This window comes from Citrus clementina, unplaced genomic scaffold (genome assembly GCF_000493195.1).
Source record: "Citrus clementina cultivar Clemenules unplaced genomic scaffold, Citrus_clementina_v1.0 scaffold_9, whole genome shotgun sequence".
In the NCBI taxonomy this organism is placed as follows: Eukaryota; Viridiplantae; Streptophyta; class Magnoliopsida; order Sapindales; family Rutaceae; genus Citrus; species Citrus x clementina.
The window spans coordinates 12,540,508-12,546,838 of NW_006261964.1; positions in this window are offsets into that span (position 1 = coordinate 12,540,508).

A 6,331-nucleotide genomic window follows, 5' to 3' on the forward strand; every position below is an offset into this window, starting at 1 on the left:
TGCGCATAATGCATTTATTTCTCAAATTGAACCCAAATCCTTTGCGGATGCGGAAAATGATAAATCTTGGATTATGGCAATGCAAGAGGAGTTAAATCAATTTGAAAGAAACAATGTGTGGGAATTAGTTCCTAAACCGGAACATCAATCCGTCATAGGTACTAAATGGGTATTTAGAAATAAGATGGATGAATCTGTTGTGGTTGTAAGAAATAAAGTTAGATTAGTGGCTCAAAGTTACAACCAAGAAGAAGGATTTGGTTTTGATGAAACTTTTGCACCCGTAGCTAGACTAGAATCAATTAGAATGTTGTTGGCATTTGTTTGTCATAAAGATTTCATTTTATTTCAAATGGATGTGAAAAGTGTTTTCTTAAATGGTTATATTATGGAAGAAGTGTATGTAAAACAACCTCCTGGTTTTGAAAATGAAAAATTTTCAAATCATGTTTATAAGTTGTTTAAAACTTTATATGGATTAAAACAAGCACCTAGAGCATGGTATGATAGGCTTAAAAATTTCTTGTTAGAAAATGATTTTTCCATGGGTAAAATGGATACTACTCTCTTTGTTAAGCATAAGAACCAAGATATACTTATTGTTTAAATTTATGTTGATGATATTATTTTTTATTCTACTAATGAGTTATTGTGTAAAGAATTTTCATCGTGTATGAGCAAAGATGAGTATGATGGGAGAGTTGAAGTACTTCCTTGGACTCTGAATCAAACAAAATGAGGAATGAATTTTCATAAATCAAGCCAAGTACGTAAGAGATCTACTCAAACAATTCGGCATTGATGACTCAAAGACCAAAAATACACCAATGAGCATAACAACCAAGCTCGACAAAGATGAAAAAGGAAAAGAAGTGGATATCAAAATATATCGAGGTATGATCAGATCTTTACTTTATTCGACTGTAAGTAGACTTGATATCATGTTTAGTGTATGTTTGTGTGCAAGATTTTAATCATGTCCCAAGGAATCCCATTTGCTTGCTGTTAAAAGAATTTTCCGTTATTTAAGCGGAACTATAGATCTCGGTCTTTAGTATCCTAGGAGAACTCATATAGATTTAACATGCTGTTCGGATGCGGACTTTGCCGATTATAAAGTTGATAGGAAAAGCACTAGTGGAACTTGCTATATTCTAGGTTGCTCACTTGTTTCATGGTTTAGCAAGAAATAAAATTCTGTTGCACTTTCAACTACCGAGACTGAATATATAGCTGCCGGGAGTTGTTGTGCACAAGCACTTTGGATGAAACAAACACTTAGAGATTATGGCATTAATCTTGAACAAATTCATATTAAGTGTGATAATACTAATGCTATAAATCTTTCAAAGAATCCTATTCAACACTCTAGAACCAAGCATATAGAAATTAGACATCATTTCTTGAGAGATCATGTTCAAAAGAGAGATATTGCATTAGAGTTTATTTTTACGGAAAAAAAACTTGCTGATATTTTTACAAAACCACTTTGTGAAGAACAATATTCAAAAATTCGGCATGAACTTGGGATGATGAAATTTTCGCATTAACATCTTGCTTCATGTTATTGAGTCTATTAAAATTGATTGATTTATAATTTGATGTTTTAATATGGAATGCTCAATATACATGTGAAGTGTGTGTATTTTTGAAAAATATATAAATTAATTGTTGAAATATATACATGTTCATCAATTATGCATTGAATTGGCACTTAAGTCATTTTGAATCAATGATTCAATAGAATGTATAGGTTAGGATATAAGTGAAGTTGAAGAATAAATACTTCAAACACATTGATCAAATCTGCATATGAATACATGGAAAAGAAAAAAAAATTAGCTGCCAATATCGAGCCATTAGAGAAACAACAATTAACAGAAATAAAATTATTTTGTTCGAAAGAAAAAAATACTCATAAGCTATTTATAAATAAACTCAATTATTCTCTTTTGGTAAAGGTTATATATATAGCAAACTATAGCAGAGAAGAAGTTTTCAATGTAATATCTACTTTTAGCACAAGCATGTTACTCTATCTACATATACCAAATGATTTTTGTGCATAGTTAAAAGCTATCACAAATGCTCTATTATAAATAAATCACCACTCATTTCCTCAATTTATTTATTCTAAAAGCTTATTTAACAAGGCAAAAAATAAGTTCTCAAACTGCAGTTTCCTTAAACTGGGCATAAAATAACTATGAATCTCCATATTTATATTAGGCATAATAAAGCTTGGACATAAAATATTTCAATAATTTGAGAGTTCGATCCAAAATTATTACTACTAAAAGAAATAATATTTGTAAACTTAGTTAAGCTTTTATAAAGTGAGTAAGAGATTTATTATACTACTTAAATCTATTCATGTGAACCATTTAAAGAATATCACCCTAAATTGTAATTAAGTATTCATTAATTTTGCCTAATTATAAACTTTAAGAAGATAAAAAAAAAGTAGAATAAAAATATAATCATTATATATTTCCACTCACAAGTAATGTTGCTTTAACTTGATTGACATCATAACCCAAAAATCACTTTAAACATTTTTCCTAAACCTAGAAAGGGAAAAAAAAACAAACTTCAAAATATAATTATTATATATTAAGACATGCATATATAACATAACCATTTACTAGAATATTCATGGAATAATCCATAGTTCTTAAAATTAATATGCTACACTAAGTATATAGTTGATACAGTAAATTATTTTTCAAACTATTACTCATATGCTCATCATCCAAAATCATTTCTTGGAAGCCTTCAAAGTCTTAAACTAGGATGTCAAACTCAAACCATCACAAAACAAGGATGTCAAACTCAAATCAATCGCAAACCATAGAAATCAATAATCGGGCTAATATTTAAGTTAAATTAGTTCAATTAAAAAGAATAGCTAACAAGCTCCTAACTTTCTGGAGTCAGTCTAATTAGCTGGCGACAGCGACTATAGATAATTTGTATGTGTAGTGTTACTCTATAACTACATGACTAAGGATAAAGAAAGGTATAACGCACTAGCTATGCTGACAATTTCACATGAACTAAGGGCTTTTAATACCAGCGTCACTATGGTTAAAAGATTCTCCTTCACACATAAAACTAATTCGGGACTACCACAAGTAGAACAATTCTAACAACAAAATGCTGCACATTACCAGAGTTATTTCTTTGGGTAACAATTTTATAGAATTTATCTGAAAAGTGAAAAAAGTAGAAATATTCATATCGAATTGTGGAGGTGATAGCTATTCATTAATTTACAACTTAATTAATTGATATGTAACAATCACATAAAACTGTATGCATGAAGTGAATGGAATAAAGAGTTAAAAAAATGCATTTTAATTTCAGAGGTAGTTTCAGCATCCTTTTCAAGCACGTTGTGTGCCCCACAAATGAGACATGTTAACTGTCATTTATAATTCAATGGCATAGAAAGAAGCATCATTTCACAATTGCAATACAGTGTGACAATGGAAATAGTGAGTATTAGAACATTGATTAATGTTGGGGGGCTGAATGCTGCATTTTTAATTATATCTTTCCCTTTTATTGGCATTGTAAAATTTGCACTAACTTCACAAAACACCAACTAGATATACGAACTTTGTGCATGATGAAGTATATTAAGCCAATTTTGCCCAACCCCCTACCTGAAAAAAATGAGTATATTAAGCCAATTTTCATACTCTATGGCCTTCTGATCTATCAGCTTTTGTAAGGTAGGTCTTGTGGGTGTCTCAGGAAAAAAAAAAAAATGTAGGTCTTGTGGGTGCATCAGGAGCAAAAAGGTAGATCTTCTGAGCATTTAATTATTTTCCATTAACTCTCACGTTTAAAGGGAATAGGGATAAATTATTAACTGAACACTTACTAAGAAACTGTACTGAACGTTTGAAGAAAAGATAAATAAATAAAACATGTTATTTTGAGCATTCAGTCATAATACCAACTCACAATGAAGTATGATTTCCTTTTGGAAATTAGACCATTCAAAAGTTTTGTCGAACACCCTGAAAAAAGGAGCCAATACACTTATCTAATATTTGAGATACCACATTATTGCCTCTACCTTCATGCATCATAAACTATCATGCTTTCTGGACTTCCTGTCTAAATATAAAAGTACATTTTAAAGAAGAAACCAATTGCTGTCTCCATTTAAGTATCCAGGCCCAGCCACAAAAAGGTGAAATTATCAAACAACCAAAACAACAGAAAAACTCAAAATACCTGAAATTGATAGGCTTTGTGTCAAACTCAAGAGGTTGCCATACATCAGATATCAATCCAAAAGAGCTTAAATCCTATAACGGGGCAGATAAGCTAATCTGGATGCCATTTTTCCCATGGTCATGACTGGACTTTTTCAATATGCGGCAATAGTTCATCTAACAACACAATAAAGCTTGTCAACTTAAAGATATAAGACCTTAATCTTGTTAAAATAAATCGTAAAATAACTACTCTTATAGAAAAAGGGAAAGGGAAATTTCTTGTGGTTGCACTCATGCAAATAGAATGATCTATTAATCGAATTGGAACTTTCCCAATTATAGAGTTACATGTTTGCAAATATTACTTATGGATAATGACCCACAAAGTAAAACTCAAATATTTCCCTTAACAGTTCTTGATTATGGAAGTATATGACCTCCTTTTATTCCGAAATGAATTAACTTTTAATCATTTTAAGACAGTGTTCAATTATAATTATTTTTCAAAGAAAAAACTGGTCCTGAAGAACTCTAAATGACCATTTACTAAGGCCAAGATACCTTCAGATCCTTGATTGATAATGCATCATATATCTTTCCTCAATCATACAACCACCCAGATCAAAGCATCATATGTTGCTTAAATTCCATAAACTCAACAGAACAGATAACTCACCTCCAGGCGGAATAGGTTTGTGGGAAAAACAATCCCAGCTCCAGCAGAACTTCGAGTTGACTCCAAAAACTTTGGCAAAGAGAAATTCCGTATTCATTCTCTATTAACTTGGCAACGTTCCCAGCACATGCAAAAAGATGTCCATGAATTCCTTTTTCTCTAAACCACCTCAATGGAAGATCAAAAGAAAGATCTGCAAAGGCTGAAACAGCAAGGTCTCATCCAAGAAAATCCATTTCAGAAGCATCAGCATTCTCATCAAGGAATCGCCTCTAACTTGCCTTCTTGGCTCTGCAGGGCCCAATCCCCTTATCTTAAACCCCCACAATGTTGATGGCCTCTCTAAACTCAACATTAAAAACAATAAAATACCCCTAAAAAAAAAGCCCTAATTTTTTGAATCTGACTTTCGAACCCTAACTTTGGCCAAGTTCTTCACAACAATTTCTAGGCTTTTTTCCAAGGGTATTTTAGCTCAAGGATGGCGGCTTATTTTGAAGGTTTACAGCAACGACTTGTGAGGTAGACCATTGTTAGAGAGAGAGGTAGAGAGAGAGAGAGAGAGAGAAGAGAGCTTCGGTTCAAAGAAGAAAGTGGCGGTGGGGATAGATTTTTTGCTCGTCAAAATTTTTAGATTTTAGGTTTCCATGTACACCTCATTAAAACGACATAGTTTCTACTTTCTAGATAATTTAATTTAATTTTTAATAATTATTGTTTATTAAGTAAAAATGCAACTTGTGGTTTGGTGGCTTAATGTTTAAAATTAAAAAGCTAAAGTATAGAAGTCTGCGGTTCGACTCCCAGTGGATACAAAATTAAAATTTTATTTTTTTAATTACTAATACCTTAATGTCACATATTTTTTATACTTAATTTACAGACACTATAGTATTGAAAATTTGTGATACTTATCTGTTAAACACGGAAAATACCCCAAACACATGTAATTACTGATACTTTTTAATTAAGTGTCACAAGATAAGTATCAGTAAAGACCATTTTTCTAGTAGTGATAGTTGCCAATAAATTCAGAAGTAATATGTAAACAACATCAAATCATCTCTTCACTCTCATGTTTCTTAGTATGTAATAACTAATTCCCTAATCATGTTTCATTGACCGAATCATGTCAAAATTATAGATAACATGTTAAAGTAGCAGACATTAGTCCAAAGCCTTGAAGCATTGTTGATGGTTATAAAGACATTGATAAAAACTTTTGCTAGTCCCTAAAGAACTTACATATATGTAATTTCATAATAATAGATCATATATCTTATTGTCTTGTAATTCTATATGTCTCATCTCAGCTTTGTTTCCATAGCAACTAAGACCTGCTTGTGTAAGAAAGTTGGTCTTAACTTGAAAACATACTCTAATATTTCTGTATGTGACTATGCTAGTTTAAAGGTACTGAAAT